This window comes from Lagenorhynchus albirostris, chromosome 17 (assembly GCF_949774975.1).
Source record: "Lagenorhynchus albirostris chromosome 17, mLagAlb1.1, whole genome shotgun sequence".
Lineage (NCBI taxonomy): Eukaryota > Metazoa > Chordata > Mammalia > Artiodactyla > Delphinidae > Lagenorhynchus > Lagenorhynchus albirostris.
Genome location: NC_083111.1, coordinates 57,539,541 through 57,558,910, shown reverse-complemented (window position 1 = coordinate 57,558,910; position 19,370 = coordinate 57,539,541). Strand labels below are relative to the sequence as shown.

At 35.3% G+C, this 19,370-nt stretch overlaps 1 protein-coding gene across 3 annotated transcripts in view; it reads left to right on the top strand.

Annotated features, from left to right (window-relative positions):
* CSMD3 (CUB and Sushi multiple domains 3) overlaps window positions 1-19,370 on the top strand; it is a 1,076,690-nt gene that overhangs the window by 517,410 nt on the left and 539,910 nt on the right. The window lies entirely within an intron of this gene.

The following is a 19,370-nucleotide window of genomic DNA, read 5'->3' as shown; positions in this document are numbered from 1 at the left end:
GTTTTCCCAGCACCACTTATTGAAGAGACTGTCTTTTCTCCATTGTATATTCTTGCCTCCTTTATCAAAAATAAGGTGACCATATGTGCATGGGTTTATCTCTGGGCTTTCTATCCTGTTTCATTCATCTATATTTCTTCTTTTTATTTTAAATACACACGCACACACACATGCAAACTCTACTTTGTGTTACTATATTTTAAATAAATATTTTCTTTATTTTAATATTTAATAAATAATATTCGTACTAGATTTATAGAAAAGGTAGCTGTTTTTTATGTTCATATATTATTATTGCTCTCAGCTCATTGGTGCATATGTTTTAAAGAGCTACTTTGTTGAAGATATATTATTTTATAAAATTTTTCAACAGTTTACTCTTTCAAAATGCCACCTTGGTACAAGACTGCTATATGTGATATTTGCCTTGAGCAAACGCTCTTACAACCAGGGACTTACAACTTCTCAAATTTGCTCTTGTACCTTCCCCTGTTAATAATGAAAATCTAAATACCAACCGACCCCATGGGCTAATGAAAGAAGGGAATATACTAAATATAGCAACAAGGCAATATTGTTAGAGATTGATGGCCACAGTATAAAAAGGACTTAGAAAAATTGACTATTCAGAATAATCTTTCACCCCTATATGAAAGTTATCAAAAACAAAAAAAAATATATTGGGTTGGCCAAAACCTTTGTTCGTTTTTTTCCCTAAGATGGCTCTAGTAGCACTTAGTTGTCTTTAACTTCATTCGAAACCATTTTGTTAGATTGTATTGTCACAGCTGTCATATCAGTGTGCATTTAAAAAAAAAACTTATCAAAATTGGAATATTTTTGTATAGCTATTTTAATATTTAAGATGGAAGAAAAAAGCAACATTTTGGCATATTATGCTTTATTATTTCAAGAAAGATAAAAACACAACTGAAATGCAAAAAAAGATCTGTGCAGTGTATGTAGCAGGAGCTGTGACTGATCGAATGTGTCAAAAGTGGTTTGCAAAGTTTCTTTCTGGAGATTTCTCGCTGGACAATGCTCCATGGTCGGGTAGACCAGTTGAAGATGATGGTGATGAAATCGAGACATTAGTTGAGAACAGTCAACATTATACCACACGGGAGATGCTATACTCAAAATATCCAAATAGCTGACATACTCAAAATATCCAGCTCAAGTGTTGAAAATCATTTACACCAGCTTGGTTATGTTAATCACTTTGATATTTGGGTTCCACATAATTAAGAGAAAAAAAACCTTATTGACCATATTTCCGCATGTGATTCTCTGATTCTTTACTTAAATGTAATGAAAACGTTACGTTTTTGAAACGAATTGTGATGGGCAATGAAAAATGGTTACTGTACAATAATGTGGAATGGGAGAGATCGCGGGGCAAGTGAAATGAACCACCACCAACCACACCAAAAGGCCGGTGTTCATCCAAAGAAGGTGATGTTGTGTATATGGTGAGATTGGAAGGGAGTCCTCTATTATGAGCTCCTTCTGGAAAATGAAACAATTAATTCCAACAAGTACTGCTCCCAATTAGGCCAACTGAAAGCAGCACTTGACGAAAAGCATCCAGAATTAGTTAACAGAACCACATAATCTTCCATCAGGTTAATGCAAGACTGTGCATGTTTCTTTGATCACCAGGCAAAAACTGTTACAGATTGACTGGGAAGTTCTGATTCATTTTCTGTATTCACCAGGCATTGCCCCTTCAGATTTACATTTATTGATATTTCAGTCTTTACAAAATTCTGTTAATGGAAAAAATTTCAATTCCCTGGAAGACTATAAAAGGCACCTGGAACAGTTCTTTGCTCAAAAAGAAAAAAATGTTTTGGGAATATAGAATTATGAAATTGCCTGAAAAATGTCAGAAGGTAGTGGAACAAAATGATGAATGCATTTTCAATAAATTTCTTGGTGAAAATGAAAAATGTGTCTTTTATTTTTACTTAAAAACAAAGGAACTTTTTGGCCAATCTGATATCTTCTCACTGCTCTTATTTCTGCCTTGCACTCCTCCTTGCCCTCCTCCATTACACTCACACACACACACCCACACACACACTCATACACACTCACAATCATTTTAGGTTCCTCGATTGCAGAGATTGTTTACTACTCATCTTGGATTTCCCAAAATACCTAACACAGAGCCTGTGTTAACATGTTAGGTGTGGCATGAATTATAATGGGAGCAGAAAAATTGCTCTACATCAAGACACATCTACTGAAACATGTCAGCAGATGGGGTATCTTTGCAGACATTGGCAAAGACATACCACAGGCAGTAGAGAGCTATGCAGGTCTATGTGGTGTCAGTGCATTCAGGCTACTATTAAAAAAAAGAAAAAGAAAAAAGGATAGACTGGGTGGTTTATAAACAACATAAATGTATTCCTCGCAGTTCTAGAGTCTGGAATTCAGAGATCATGGTGCCAGCAGATTCGGTGTCTGCTAACAACCCGCTTTCCAGTTCATAGGTGGCCATCTTTTTACTGTGTCCTCATATAGCAGATGGGGTCAGGGATCTCTCTGGGTCCTCTTTTATAAGGGCACAATCACATTGAGGAGCGCTCTGCCTTCATGACCTAATCACCTATCAAAGTCCTCACCTTCAAATACCCTAACATTGGAGATTAGGTTTCAACATGTAAGTTTTGGCAGCAGGGGGACATTTAGTCTCTAGCACCAGAGTTTCAACAGCACTTACTAATACCACATGCAAGAAAAACAATCAAACTGACAGTAGCAATTATCTCATCCTGTGGACAAAATTTGATGCATAGTCATTCAAATGACTTGCTAGTGGGCAATAATAAATAAATGCTCTTGGAATTTCAGAATTACTTTAGGCTGCAGGATAAAATAATCTCTGTGACATTTGATTACTAGCAACAAAAATGTTAAATATAAGGGATAGTTTATTTTTATGGTTCTTCATTATTTCTTCATTGTAACGATAGTTACATTTTCGACTGGGAGAACATGGATGATTTTACTAAAACAAGAAGGCAGTTTACTGTTTTACTTTGGTTTGTTTTGTGAAAACACTGATGGTTTTACTGCAATTTAAGCAATTACTATGGTTTTGTTTGGGGTTTTTCGTGGGGTTTTTTTTGGCATTGGATTCAATTGGATCAAATTGTCTAAACTAAAGAAGCTTTCAGTTGGTATTTTTTCTCTTTTTATCAGGAATATTTGTAATATGGTAGGCATTTTGAAAGCGGCTGTAGGAAAGAAATTAGGACAAAATATAGAAAGAGTATGTAAATAAATACATTAGCGTTCTTCCCACAAAAGCACAGCACTTTGTTAGAATGCTAAATATTGGGTTGGCCATAAAGTTCTTTTGTGTTTTTTGTAAGCAATTATGGAAAACCCAAACAAACTTTTTGGCCAACCCAATATTTGACTGAAGTATCCACAGATGAGTACAAAGATGTATGTGCTGAGGTCTTGACCTTAAAATTCTTCTAAACACAAGTGTTGAGGGGCTTCCCTGGTGGCGCAGTTGTTGAGAGTCCGCCTGCCGATGCAGGGGACACGGGTTCGTGCCCCGGTCCGGGAAGATCCCACATGCCGCGGAGCGGCTAGGCCCGTGAGCCATGGCCGCTGAGCCTGCGCGTCCGGAGTCTGTGCTCCGCAACGGGAGAGGCCACAACATTGAGAGGCCCGCGTACACCCCCCACCAAAAAAACAAACAAGTGTTGAAATAGACATCTTTTTGCATCTGTAATAACTGTTCCAAAGACTCTCACACACATTATGCTTTAGAATTAACCAATAAATTAAAACTTCTGAAGTCCAACACCATAAATGAAGTAAAAACCACAATTATTCACTACTCAGTTACCTAATTGAATTAACATTTATGTAGTCCCATCATTCCATAGTACTTCATGTATTTTTATTTTTAAAACTCTATGTTGTTCGTCTAGTATTTTGATCCACTTTCTTTTCTATTTTATTTGCTTTTAAAATTTTGTTTCAGACTTACTGAGGTATAATTGATGAATAAAAATGTAAAGCATTTTAAATTATACAACGTGGATATATGTATACTTTGTGAAAGGATTCCCCCCCATCAAGTTAATTAACACATCTATCACCTCACATATTTACCTTTTTTTTTTTTTCTGGTGAGAACATTTAAGTTCTACTTCTTCTAGCAAATTTCAGTTATAGAGTTCACTGTTATCAACTATAGTTATCATGTTACACATTAGACTTTCAGATCTTATTCATCTTATAACTGAAAGTATGTACACTTATACCAACCTCTGCCTATTTCCCCCACTCCCCAATACCTGGCAACTCTCTTGTTTCTATGAATTAATACTCTCTCTCTTTTTTATTTTTTTAGGTTCCACATATGTGATTCCATATAGTATTTGTCTTTCTCTATATGACTTAGTGTCACTTATCCTAATGCCCTCCAGTTTCACCCATGTTGTTGCAAATGACAGAATTTATTTCCTTTTTAAGGCTGAACGATATGTGTGTGTGTGCACGCATAAATTTTCTTGATCTATTCATCTACTGACAGACGCTTAGGTTGTTTCCATAGCCCTGTTATTGTGAATAATGCTGCAGTGAAGACGGGATTATAGATAACTCTTTGAGATAATGGTTTCATTTCATTTGGATATCTCTAGCAGGAAGTGGGATTGCTGAATCTTAGGGTATTTCTGTTTTTAATTTCTTGAGGAACCTCTATACTGTTTCATAGGGGCTGTAACGGTTTACATTCTGAACAACAGTGTACAAGGGTTCCTTTTTCTCCACATTCCCACCAGCATTTGTTACTTCTTACCTTTTTGTGAATAGCCATCCTAACAGGTGTGAGTGAGATGATAACACTTTTTTTTAATTTAATTTAATTTATTTTTTTATACAGCAGGTTCTTATTTGTCATCCATTTTATACACATCAGCGTATACATGTCAATCCCAATCTCCCAATTCATCACACTGCCACCCCCAACCCCCGCCGCGTTCCCCCCTTGGTGTCCATACGTTTGTTCTCTACTTATGTGTCTCAATTTCTGCTCTGCAAACCGGTTCATCTGTACCATTTTCTAGGTTCCACATATATGTGTTAATATATGATATTTGTTTTTCTCTTTCTGACTTATTTCACTGTGTATGACAGTCTCTAGATTCATCCACGTCTCTACAAATGACCCAATTTCATTCCTTTTTATGGCTGAGTAATATTCCATTGTATACATGTACCACACCTTCTTTATCCATTTGTCTGTCGATGGGCATTTAGTTTGCTTCTATGACCTGGCTATTGTAAATAGTGCTGCAATGAACATTGGGGTGCATGTGTCTTTTTGAATTATGGTTTTCTCTGGGTATATGCCCAGTAGTAGGATTATTGGGTCATATGGTAATTCTATTTTTAGTTTTTTAAGGAACCTCCATACTGTTCTCCATAGTGGCTGTATCAATTTACATTCCCACCAACAGTGCAAGAGGGCTCCATTTTCTCCACGCCCTCTCCAGCATTTGTTGCTTGTAGATTTTCTGATGATACCCATTCTAATTGGTGTTAGGTAATACCTCATTGTAATTTTGATTTGCATTTCTCTAACAGTGACACTGAGCAGCTTTTCATTTGCTTCTTGGACATCTGTATGTCTTCCTTGGAGAAATGTCTACTTAGGTCTTCTGCCCATTTTTGGATTAGGTTGTTTGTTTTTTTTAATATTGAGCTGCATGAGCTGTTTATATATTTTGGAGATTAATCCTTTGTTGATTCATTTGCAAATATTTTCTCCCATTCTGAGTGTTGTCTTTTCGTCTTGTTTATGGTTTCCTTTGCTGTGCAGATGCTTTTTAAGTTTCATTAGGTCCCATTTGTTTAGTTTTGTTTTTATTTCCATTACTGTAGGAGATAGATCAAAAAATATCTTGCTGTGATTTATGTGAAAGAATGTTCTTCCTATGTTTCCCTCTAAGCGTTTTACAATGCCTGGTCTTACATTTAGGTCTCCAATCCATTTCGAGTTTATTTTTCTGTATGGTGTTAAGGAGTGTTCTAATTTCATTCTTTTACATGTAGCTGACCAGTTTTCCCAGCACCACTTACTGAAGAGACTGTCTTTTCTCCATTGTATATCCTTGCCTCCTTTGTCATAGATTAGTTCACCATAGGTGAATGGGTTTTTTCTCTGGGCGTTCTGTCCTATTCCATTGATCTATATTTCTGTTTTTGTGCCAGTGCCATATTGTGTTGATTACTGTAGCTTTGTAGTATAGTCTGAAGTCAGGGAGCCTGATTCCCCCAGCTCCACTTTTTTCCCTCAAGACTGCTTTGGCTACATCTCCATACAAATTTTAAGATTTTTTGTTCTAGGTCTGTAAAAAAATGCCATTGGTAATTTGATAGGGACTGCATTGAATCTGTAGATTGCTTTGGGGAGTATAGTCATTTTTACAATATTGATTCTTCCGATCCAGGAACATGGTATATATCTCCATCTGTTGGTATCATCTTTAATTTCTTTCATCAGTGTCTTATAGTTTTCTGCATACAGGTCTTTTGTCTCCCTAGGTAGGTTTATTCCTAGGTATTTTATTCTTTTTGTTACAATGGTAAATAGGAGTGTTTCCTTAATTTCTCTTTCAGATTTTTCATCATTAGTGTATAGGAATGCAAGAGATTTCTGTGCATTAATTTTGTATCCTGCAACATTACCAAATTCATTGATTAGCTCTAGTAGTTTTTGGTGGCATCTTTAGGATTCTCTATGTATAGTATCATGTCATCTGCAAACAGAGACAGTTTTACTTCTTCTCCAATTTGTATTCCTTTTATTTCTTTTTCTTCTTTGATTGCTGTGGCAAGGACTTCAAAACTATGTTGAATAATAGTAGTGAGAGTTGACATCCTTGTCTTGTTCCTGATCTTAGAGGAAATGCTTTCAGTTTTTCACCATTGAGAATGATGTTTGCTCTGGGTTTGTCATATATGGCCTTTATTATGTTGAGGTAGGTTCCCTCTCTGCCTACTTTCTGGGGAGTTTTTATCATAAATCAGTGTTGAATTTTGTCAAAAACTTTTTCTGCATTTATTGAGATGATCATATCGTTTTTCTTCTTCAATTTGTTAATATGGTGTATCACATTGATTGATTTGCGTATATTGAAGTATCCTTGCATCCCTGGGATAAATCCCACTTGATCATGGTGTATGATCCTTTTAATGTGTTGTTGGATTCTGTTTGCTAGTATTTTGTTGAGGATTTTTGCATCTATATTCATCAGTGATATTGGTCTGTAATTTTCTTTTGTTGTCATATCTTTTTCTGGTTTTGGTATCAGGCTGATGGTGGCCTCATAGAATGAGTTTGGGAGTTTTCCTTCCTCTGCAATTTTTTGGAAGAGTTTGAGAAGCATGGGTGTTATCTCTTCTTTAAATGTTTGATAGAATTCACCTGTGAAGCTCTCTGGTCCTGGACTTTGTGTGTTGGAAGATTTTTAATCACAGGTTCAGTTTCATTACTTGTGATTGGTCTGTGCATATTTTCTATTTCTTCCTGGTTCAGTCTTGGAAGGCTATATCTTTCTAAGAATTTGTCCATTTCTTCCAGGTTGTGCATTTTATTGGCATACAGTTGCTTGTAGTAATCTCTTAGGATGCTTTGTATTTCTGTGGTGTCTGTTGTAATGTCTCCTTTTTCATTTTTAATTTTATTGATTTGAGTCCTCTCTCTCTTTTTCTTGATCAGTGTGGCTAATGGTTTATCAATTTTGTTTATCTTCTCAAAGAACCAGCTTTTAGTTTTATTGATCTTTGGTATTGTTTTCTTTGTTTCAATTTCATTTACTTCTGCTATGATCTTGATGATTTCTTTCCTTCTGCTAACTTTGGGTTTTGTTTGTTCTTCTTTCTCTAGTTCCTTTAGGTGTAATGTTAGATTTTTTATTTGAGGTTTTTTCTTGTTTTTGAGGTAGGCTTGTATAGCCATAAACTTCCCTCTTAGAACTGCTTTTGCTGCATCCCATAGGTTTTGGATCATCGTGTTTTCATTGTCATTTTTCTCTAGGTATTTTTTGATTTCCTCTTTTACTTCTTCAATTATCTCTTGGTTATTTAGTAACATATTGTTTAGCCTCCATGTGTTTGTGTTTTTTATGTTTTTTTCCCTGTAATTGATTTCTAATCTCATAGCGTTGTGGTCAGAAAAGATGCTTGATGTGATTTCAATTGTCTTTAATTTCCTGAGGCTTGATTTGTGACCCAAGATATTATCTATCCTGGAGAATGTTCTGTGTGCACTTGAGAAGAAAGTATAATCTGCTGTTTTTGGATGGAATGTCCTATAAATATCAATTAAATCTATCTGGTCTATTTAAACCTTGTGTTTCCTTATTAATTTTCATTTTGGATGATCTGTCCATTGGTGTAAGTGAGGTGTTAAAGTCCCCCACTATTATTATGTTACTGTTGATTTCCTCTTTTATAGCTGTTAGCAGTTGCCTTATGTATTGAGGTGCTCCTATGTTGGGTTCATGTATATTTATAATCGTTATATCTTCTTATTGGATTGATCCCTTGATCGTCATGTAGTGTCCTTCCTTGTCTCTTGTAACATTCTTTATTTTAAGGTCTATTTTACCTGATATGAGTATTGCTACTCCAGCTTTCTTTTGATTTCCCTTTGTATGGAATATCTTTTTCCATCCCCTCACTTTCAGTGTGAATGTGTCCCTAGGTCTGAAGTAGGTCTCTTTTAGATAGCATATATATGGGCCTTGTTTTTGTAACCATTCAGCAAGCCTGTGTCTTTTGGTTGGAGCATTTAATCTCTTCACGTTTTAGGTCATTATCGATATGTATGTTCCTATTACCATTTTCTTAATTGTTTTCATTTTGTTTTTGTAGGTCCTTTTCTTCTCTTGTTTTTCCCACTTAGGTTCCTTTAGTATTTGTCGTAGAGCTGGTTTGGTGGTGCTGAATTCTCTTAGCTTTTGCTTGTCTGTAAAGCTTTTGACTTCTCCATCGAATCTGAATGAGATCCTTGCCAGGTAGAGTAATCTTGGTTGTAGGTTCTTCCCTTTCATCACTGTAAGTATATCATGCCACTCTGGTCTGGCTTGTAGAGTTTCTGCTGAGAAATCAGCTGTTAACCTTATGGGATTTCCCTTGTATGTTATTTGTCATTTTTCCCTTGCTGCTTTCATAATTTTTCTTTGCTGTTAATTTTTGGTAATTTGATTAATATGTGTTTCAGCATGTTTCTCCTTGGGTTTATCCTGTATGGGACTCTCTGCACTTCCTTGACTTGGGAGGCTATTTCCTTTCCCATGTTAGGGAATTTTTTGACTCTAATCTCTTCAAGTATTTTCTTGGGTTCTTTCTCTGTCTCTTCTCCTCCTGGAACCCCTATAATGCGAATGTTTCTGCATTTAATGTTGTCCCAGAGGTCTCTTAGGCTGTCTTCATTTCTTTTCATTCGTTTGTTTTTTTTCTGTTCCCCATCAGTGAATTCCACCATTCTGTCTTCTAGGTCACTTATCTGTTTTTCTGCCTCACTTATTCTGCTATTGATTCCTTCTAGTGTATTTTTCATTTCATTTATTATATTGTTCATCTCTCTTTATTTGTTCTTTAATGCTTCTATATCTTTGTTAAACATTTCTTGCATCTTCTCGATCTTTGCCTCCATTCTCTCTCCAAGGTCCTGTATCATCTTCACTATCATTATTCTGATTTCTCTTTCTGGAAGATTGCCTATCTCCATTTCATTTAGTTGTTTTTCTGGGGTTTTATCTTGCTTCTTCATCTGGTACATAGCCCTCTGCCTTTTCATCTTGTCTATTTTTCTGTGAATGTGGTTTTCCTTCCGCAGGTTGCAGGATTGTATTTCTTCTTCCTTTTGCTGTCTACCCTCTTGGTGATAACACTTTTTGATGTCACCCTAATGGTGATATTTCAGGGGTTTTTTTAATCTAATTTTTGCAGCCATCATCATCATCCTTAGTTAATTTCATGTATCCAGAAATGAAGGTATACATCATCCTTGATAGCTCTGTATTAGAAGAAAGAATATTAAATGCATTTATATAAAAGGCAAAACTTACATACTTGTACAATACAAAAAATATGTTCCAATGTAGGACTATAGTTGTTATTTCTAATGGATACACCCATAATGCTTAGAGTGATTATAAGGAAAATCAGGCATTGAGCATATTTGAAATTTAATAGATCTTCTCTTTTATTTTATATTGTACTTGAGAGCTTGAGGAATATTTCTGAGTGCATTTATTTAGGGCTTTTAATCTTTTATTTTAGCATGAAGGGACTAACTAAGAAGCTTAGAATGCACTATGAATGCTGAGGTTACACAGCTTGTAAACAAACACATATTAAAGAAGTTTTTAATTTAAGTTTACTGATAACTGGTTCAAAAAATGTATTAAAAACATGTTAAAACTATTTGAAGACTCTTTTCGGAGTTTTTCTTGAGAATGGTATAAGACTCCCTCCTCTGTGACCCAGAAGCACCCCTTATTGTCAGGGATGGGGGTTGAATAAAAAGTTGTCTTAAGCAGTTTTAGTCTAAACCAAGGTCTTTGAAAGGATATCGAGATTAATTAGCCATTGACGCTGGATGCAAAGAGCAGAGTTTTAAGTGACATACCATTGTTGAGAAAATACAAATATCGATATAAAGTCACTTACCAACCCAGTGAATCCTTCCCAGAAAGTAAAGAAAAGAATGAATTAGTTTTACTATTGAAAATGGATTAAATCAGACCATGATGCACATGATAGGCAATCTGCTAAAGAGACTGCAAAAGGAGAAAAAAAAACTAACCCATTTATATAGACAAGTAGATATAATCATTTCACATTAATTGTCCTTATCAAAAGAAAAAGGATAGTGCATTATGTTGTTTATAAACCACCTGGTCTCTCCTATCTTTTTTTTTTTTTTAAATAGTAACCTGAATGCACTATCCTTGTCTTCTTTATGACAAGAAGGAAGTTACATCCTGAAGCCAAGCACCTAAGCTTTAACTCTCACAGAAACAGGTGACAGGGCACCATCCATCTTCATGTTCACATTTCAAAGAGATGACTCCAATGGCCTCCAAGTGAGACATTCTTGGGGTGCAAAACTGGTAAGAGGTTTATTTAGCTTTTAAAACATTTACATACATCTGAAAGAAAAAGAGAAAGCAATCATTTGTAATTGCAAGTTTTCTAAAAGAAATGCTAAAGAGAGGTGGGAGGGGAGGAGAGTTATTTTTCCCTTTTGTTATTAGGGAAATTTTGGATTTTTTTTAGATTTGCGTTTGCACTTATAATTTTTCTTTTTGTGACTATTTTATAATAAAGCTACAATTTTCTATTTATCTCTATTGCTGTTTCTGCTTTATCTTGGCAATTTGCACTCATCTAAATATACAGCAAGTCCACAGTAAAATACAAAGCAAAGCAATTGTCAGGGTTACAATAAGATGAATTTAAAAATTCAGTGCAATATTAGCCTTTACGTTTATTGTACCAGTGGTGAATGGTTAAAGCACATTTTTGATTAGCAATGGTCAAAATTTTTCTTTCATCATACATTAATTTTACAAACTGTTGTGATGTGTATATTGCTTACACTTTCAAATGATTAACAATATGAGTATTATTTTGTAGTTTCATATGAAATATTACCTGATTCAGTTCTGTGGAGTAGCTTCATTCTGGAGCCTGAATCTAAATTTTTAGCTAAGTGTTTTCCTTCACAGGCCCAGTAAATTTCTCCTAGTTCTCATCAATCACATAAGTAACATTATATTTATGAGATGATCTGGGCCCTTCAGTAATTATTCATCTTTCAAAATAATTTTTTCTAGACAGGAAACACAAAAATACTCAGAACCATGATTTAGTATTATTATGCGGCACCTATTGAAGGCACATACTGAACTTACAGTGTTTAGTATACATGACTCTAAGTGTTGTAAGTCTTGAGGACAAACCCAGACTGTGGACCATTTTTTGCCTGAGTCCAAATCAATAATTGTATTATTATAAAAATCAGTTAAATCTACATGATTAATAAACATCCACTTTTTAAACATATATATGTATATATATATATTCTTTTTTATATTATTTTCCATTATAGGTTATTATAAGATGTTGAGTATATAGTTCCCTGTGCTAGATAGTAGGTCCTTGTTGGTTACCTATTTCATATACAGTAGTGTGTACATTTTAATCAAAACTCCTAATTTATCCCTCCCCACCCCCTTTCCCCTTTGGTAACCATAGTTTTTTTTTCTATTTCTCTCTTGTAAATAAATTCATTCATTTTATTCCACATATATGTGATATCATAAGAAATTTGCCTTTGACTTACTTCACTTAGTATGATAATCTCTAGGTCCATCCATGTTGCTGCAAGTGACATTATTTCATTCTTTTTTATGTCTGAGTAATATTCCATTGTATATACATATATTTATATATATTTTCTATTGTTCTATATATATAAAACAATAAATAAATAACAATAAATAACTATATATATATATACACACCATATCTTCTTTATCTTTTCATCTGTCGATGGACACTTAGGTTGCTTCCATGTCTTGGCTGTGCAGACAGTGCTGCTATGAATGTTGTTGGGGTGCATATATTTTTTCTATAGTTTTCTCCAGATATACGTCCAGGAGTGGGATTGCTGGATCATATGGTAGCTCTATTTTTAGTCTTTTAAGAAAACTCCATGTTGTTCTCCACAGTGGCTGCACCAATTTACATTCCCACCAACAGTGTAGGAGGGTTCCTTTTTCTCCACACCCTCTCCAGCATTTATTATTTGTAGACTTTTTGTTGATGGCCATTCTGACCAGTGTGAGGTGATACCTCTTTGCAGTTTTGGTTTCCATTTCTCTAATAATTAGCAATGTTGAGCATCTTTTCATGTGCCTATTAGCCATCTGTATGTCTTTTTTGGAGAAATGTCTATTAAGGTCTTATGCCCAGTTTTTGATTGGGTTGTTAGTTTGTCTTTTGATATTGAGCAGTATGAGCTGTTTGTATATTTTGGAGATTAATCCCTTTTTGGTTGCTCCATTTGCAAATATTTTCTCCCAGTCTGAGGGTTGTCTTTTTGTCTTGTTTATGGTTTCCTTTGCTGTGCAAAAACTTTTAAGTTTAATTTGATCTTTTTTTTTTTTTTTTTGCGGTACATGTGGCCTCTCCCATTGCGGAGCACAGGCTCTGGACGCGCAGGCTCAGCGGCCATGGCTCACGGGCCCAGCCACTCCGTGGCATGTGGGATCTTCCCAGACCAGGGCACGAACCCATGTCTCCTGCATCGGGAGGCAGACTCTCAACCACTGTGCCACCAGGGAAGTCCTGATCCCATTTTTTAATTTTTGTTTTTATTTCCATTACTCGAGGAGATGGATACAAAAAAATATTGCTGCGATTTGTGTCAAAAAGTGTTGTGCCTATGTTTTCCTCTAGAAGTTTTATAGCATCCAGTCTTACATTAAGGTCTTTAAACCACTTTGAGTTTATTTTTATATATGATGTTAGAGAATCTTCTGATTTCATTCCTTTACATGTAGCTGTTCAGTTTTCCCAGCACCACTTGTTGAAGAGACTGTCATTTCTCCATTGTATATTCTTACCTCCTTTGTTGTAGATTAATTGACCATAAGTGCATGGGTTTATTTTCAGGCTTTCTATCCTGTTCCACTGATTGATGTGTCTGTTTTTGTGCAAGTACCATACTATTCTGATGACTGTAGCTTTGTAGTACAGTCTGAAGTCAGGGAGCCTGATTCTTCCAGCTCTGTTCATCTTTCTCAATACTACTTTAGCTGTTTGGGGTCTTTTTTGTTTCTGTACACATTTTCAGGAGGATAGGTGTTAACTCTTCTCTAAATGTTTGGTAGAATTTGCCTGTGAAGCCATCTGGCCCTTGCCTTTTATTTGTTGGGAGTTTTTAAATTACTGATTCAATTTCAGTACTGGCAATTGGTGTGTTCATATTTTCTGCTTCTTCCTCGTTCAGTCTTGGGAGATTGTACCTTTCTCAGAATTTATCCATTTCTTCTAGGTTGTCCATTTTATTGGCATATAGTTGCTTGTGGTAGTCTCTTATGATCCTTTGTATTTCTGTGGTGTCAGTTGTAACTTCTCCTCTTTCATTTCTGATTTTGTTGATTTGGGCCCTCTCTTTTTGCTTGGTGAGTCTGGCTAAAGGTTTTTCAATTTTGTTTATCTTTTCAAAGAACCATCTTTTAATGTTTTTAATTTCATTGATCTTTTCTATTGTTTTCTTAGTTTCTAATTCATTTATTTCTGCTCTGATCTTTATAATTTCTTCCTTTCTACTAACTTTGGGTTGTGTTTGTGTTTCTCTAGTTGCTATAGGTGTAAGTTTGGGTTGTTTATTTGAGATTTTTCTTATGTCCTGAAGTAAGCTTGCATCACTATAAACTTCCCTGTTAGAACTGCTTTTGCTGGGTCCCATAGGTTTTGAATTGTCATGTTTTCATTTTCATTTGTCTCTAGGTATTTTTCGATTTCCTCTTTGATTTCTTTAATGATCCATTGGTTGTTTAGTAGCATATCATTTAGCCTCCATGTGTTTGAATAAATATCCACTTTTGTTTATTTATCTGTACCTGGACTGGAAGGAACTTGTATCTCAAAGTTAATCAAGAGACTTTACGCCTGTCTACTGCAGTCTTAAACTATGAATGCCAGATTTCTGTTTCTCTTATGTGATAGTTTTCCTGCTGCATCTTCCTTGCAATCAAACTAGTAAACACAACTGTTTGTGTATGTGTGTGTGTGTGTGTGTGTGTGTGTGTCAAATTTAGATACTGAGTATCTGGATGTATATCAGTTACTTTTACTTTGATATTATAAAAAATTTGGTAAGATGGCCTCAGTTTTACTCTGCCAATAATTGGATTCTTGGATTTGTAAGACCAGATCGTGTCTATACTGTTATAATAGAGAAATTATGTCAGGCCAGTTAAACAGTCAGGGAGGACTTTATTCAAGACTATTGCAATAGGGGCAAAGACTAATGAGAGTCAAGACTACTGTTATAGGGAAGACAAACTGAACTCAACTCTTCTGGACAAGGTGGGATGGTGTTTAAATGCTGGGGTGAGCTAGTAGAAAAGTACTGGAAAACTTTAGGTGGGAGATTAGTCAATATTAATATGTCATCTGTGTTTGCTAGTAGTTACTTAGCAAAGTTGGGCTCTTCGCTCCCACAGAGTCAGGAAAACAGGAATGCTATCTCCTTTGATGATTTTATTTCAGATCTATGGCTTCCAAGTCCTTGAGAGAGACATTCCTGGTTGTAGAAGATTTACACCTCAAAGGGCAGAAAAAGGATTTACAATTGCAAGTTTTCTAAAGTAAATTCTTCCATTTTCCTCAGTCTTTCCTTCTGGCTTTCCAAATCATTTTTAATTTTACTCTTAGAATGACGTCCATCCAGTAAATACCAGTAATTAATTTGCTTATAATGTGAACCTCCTAAATCCCTCATAAATTTTGAAAGACTGTATTCTCATAAGTATTCCAAATGTGACAGAGATAGTAGTTGTTTAAGAACTGCAGGCAACATTCCTGGCTTCCCATATTTTTCCATCATCAAAGCTAATCATGATCCTGAAGGGATTTTAGAGCCCAATTTACCCATGCTTACTCAATAGAAAAATCTTAAATTTGCAGAGGGTGGTTCATCTAGCTAGTATTCCAAAAGAGCAGAGCACTAGGAGGGAGACTTTTTATAATTTAGGGTCTCTTAAACTACTGTTATGTGGCCATAAGAACTTCATCTGGTCCACTTAATTTTGGAACTGCCATTTGCATCCCACCCTCATCACCAAATTGTTGGAGAAATATAATTAACAAAAAAATCTCCTGCCAACCCAGTCAAGACTCTCCATAAAAGTAGAAAGAATGAAACAGTTTTAATATTGAATAAGCATTCAACTAGACTGTGATGGACATCATAGGCAATCTGCTAAAGAGATTGCAAAGAGAACTAAATCTTACCCTTTATATATCAGGCAGATACAATCTATTTACATACATGTTAATTGACCGTATCAAAAGGGAAAATAGAACTTCTCCTATCTTTATGAAAAGCAGGAAATTAACATCATGAAGCTATATGCCTAGGCTTAAACTCCCACAGAAACAGGGAGACAGGGTGACATTTTCCTTGATGTTCACATTTCAAAGAGGTAACACTAAGGCCTGCAAGAAAGTCATTCATGTAGTGCAAAAATTGACAAGAGGCTTATTTAGCTTAAAAGGTTTACATACATCTGTAACAAACATTATAATTTATAATTTCAAGTTTCGTAAGAGAAATGCTAGAGAGAAAGGGGAATTTTTCTTTACCTTCTGATATCGGGGAAATGTTTAATTTAATCCTTTTTTTTTAGATTTATATTTACCCTTATACCACCAATGGGTTGTGGGAACTAGGTAGAATCACGGCCAATAGAACAAATTGGCAGTGGAACGATTAGTCTATATATGTTAGCTGTTCTTTATGAAATACTGACAAACTTATATGTGCTAGAGGTTTTGGGCTGGTAAAAGAGTTCAGGATTGAGATGGATATAGGAGGGTATAATAAAGAGGAATGATTTAATCTCATCATATTCACTATGAGATAGATTGTTGGCATATTTGATATGGTATAGCTGATGCACATCCTATAGTTTTAAGCTCTCATGCCCATTTCATAATGGATTTACTTTACTTTCTTTCATGTCTCTGAGCTTGAGTCCTCACTCTTGCCCATAAACCTGTCTCTTTACCATAGCTCAAAAGACTAGTTCTTTTGAACTCATCAATTTGAAAATTGAAAGTTCACATGCCACAAAGTTTTCAAACGATAATGCGTATGTGTATGTATATGAATACATACGGATATACACATATGTTACAAAAGAGAATGTATGTGTTCGTATCTTTTACATTATAATAATTTTAAATTTGCTTTGGCAAGAAGAAAGTGAATATAGTCTAAAATTCTATAATATCTTATAGTATCTTTATATCTCACACTATTCCTTAATATTATTCACAATCCCATAATTAAATCATAATATTTAACTGGGTTCATTTGTGATGGATTCTCATAAATTCTGTAACACTGGGCACTGCTGGCATAGCTGTATTGCTAATGCAGTCTGCTGATAATGTTCTATAGTTTTGGTGGCTGACCAGTGAGCAGGACATTCTGCTGCCATGGTGGCTTCAAGGATACAGTCCTCCATGTTGCCCTCTGCTGGTCTAATTATAGTATAGCCTCCATCCAGGACACTGCTCTCTTAGGGTACCCTTTTTATTAGGAAGGGAAACTTTATACCTTCTTTCCTCGTGCAATTTTTCAGAAATCTTCATGGTTCTACCAATAAAGTAGGTAAACACTTAAGAATTTCTGCTTTTACAAACTTATTTTTAAGTATGTAATTTAGAAGTCCTAGTCATTATGGATATTTTACTCAGCAGTGAATCCATTTTTTTTTTTCTCTTTGTATTCTTGACAGACTTTTCCCCTCAAGATCTTATTTACTCATTTGCTTTCCGGCTTTATATGACCCTTGGCTTCAGTTCAAATATGTGACTAAAACATTATTAATGACAAAGGAAACATTAAGTAATTTCCCCTGTTAGGGTTATAAAATTGAGCATTACTGAATGAGATTATTAATGCCTAGATTCAGTGATGCAATAGCAGAATATCCTTTAAAATAAAATTATTCCCAGTACAACATACATGACATGACTAGCCTAACATCAGTATTGCGAATGTTTATATTATACTCCTTGCCATTTTATTGTTTTGCACAGTACTTAAATATTTTTCACAATGTTTCTTTAGAACACAGTTCTATGAAACCTGAATGTCAAAATGAAGTACATTCCTGGTGTTAAAAAAACAAGTTAAAGATTTTTATAGATTCTTTTTTTCTTTTCAGTTCAAAAAGAAGTGTAAGATTTTCAATGATCTAAAATTTAGTATCTTGGCACTGTTGGTGGGAATATAAATTGATACAGCCACTATGGAGAACAGTATGGAGGTTCCTTAAAACACTAAAAATATAACTACCATACGACCCAGCAATCCCACTACTGGACATATACCCTGAGAAAACCATAATTCAAAAAGAGTCATATACCACAATATTCATTGCATCTCTATTTACAATAGCCAGGACATGGAAACAACCTAAGTGTCCATCGACAGATGAATGGATAAAGAAGATGTGGCACATATATACAATGGAATATTATTCAGCCATTAAAGAGAAACGAAAATGATTTGTAGTGAGGTGGGTGGACCTAGATCCTGTCATACAGAGTGAAGTTAGAAAGAGAAAAACAAATACAGTATGCTAACACATATATATAGAATCTTAAAAAAAAAAGTTTCTGAAGAACCTGGGGCAGGACAGGAATAAAAATGCAGACGTAGAGAATGGACTTGAGGACACGGGGAGGGGGAAAGGTAATCTGGGACAAAGTGAGAGAGTGACATGGACATAGATACACTACCAAATGTAAAATACATAGCTAGTGGGAAGCAGCCACATAGCACAGGAGGGAGATCAGCTCAGTGCTTTGTGACCACTTAGAGGGGTGGGATAGGGAGGGTGGTAGGGAGACACAAGAGGGAGGAGATATGGGGCTATATGTATATGTATAGCTGATTCACTTTGTTATAAAGCAGAAACTAACACACCATTGTAAAGCAATTATACTCCAATAAAGATGTTAAAAAAAAATAAGAGGGCAAATACATTTTTGGAAATTGTGGAAATGAAAAAAAAAAACAAGGAAACGTAGGAAGTATCAAAGAATAAAAAGATAAGCAGATAGACATCTAGAAATGAAAAGGAATAGGAAATAGGTGTAGAACTTTCTAGAGCAGAAAGAGGCTCCAGGTCCTAACCCTGCCGTCCCTTCTCCTAAATGTGTGAAGCTACTTCAGGCAAAATGTCCCTGTACCAACAGGCACATGAAGAGATGCTCAACATCACTAATTATTAGAGAAATGCAAATCAAAAGTACCTTGAGGTACCACATCATCAAAAAATCAACAAACAATAAATGTGGGAGACAGTGTGGAGAAAAGGGAACCCTCTTGCCCCGTTGGTGGGAATGTAAATTAGTACAATCATTATGGAGAACAATATGGAGGTTCCTTAAAAAACTAAAACTAGAACTACCATATGATCCAGCAATCCCACTCCTGGGCATATATCTGGAGAAAACCATAATTCAAAAAGATACACACACCCCAGTGTTCGTTGCAGTAATATTTA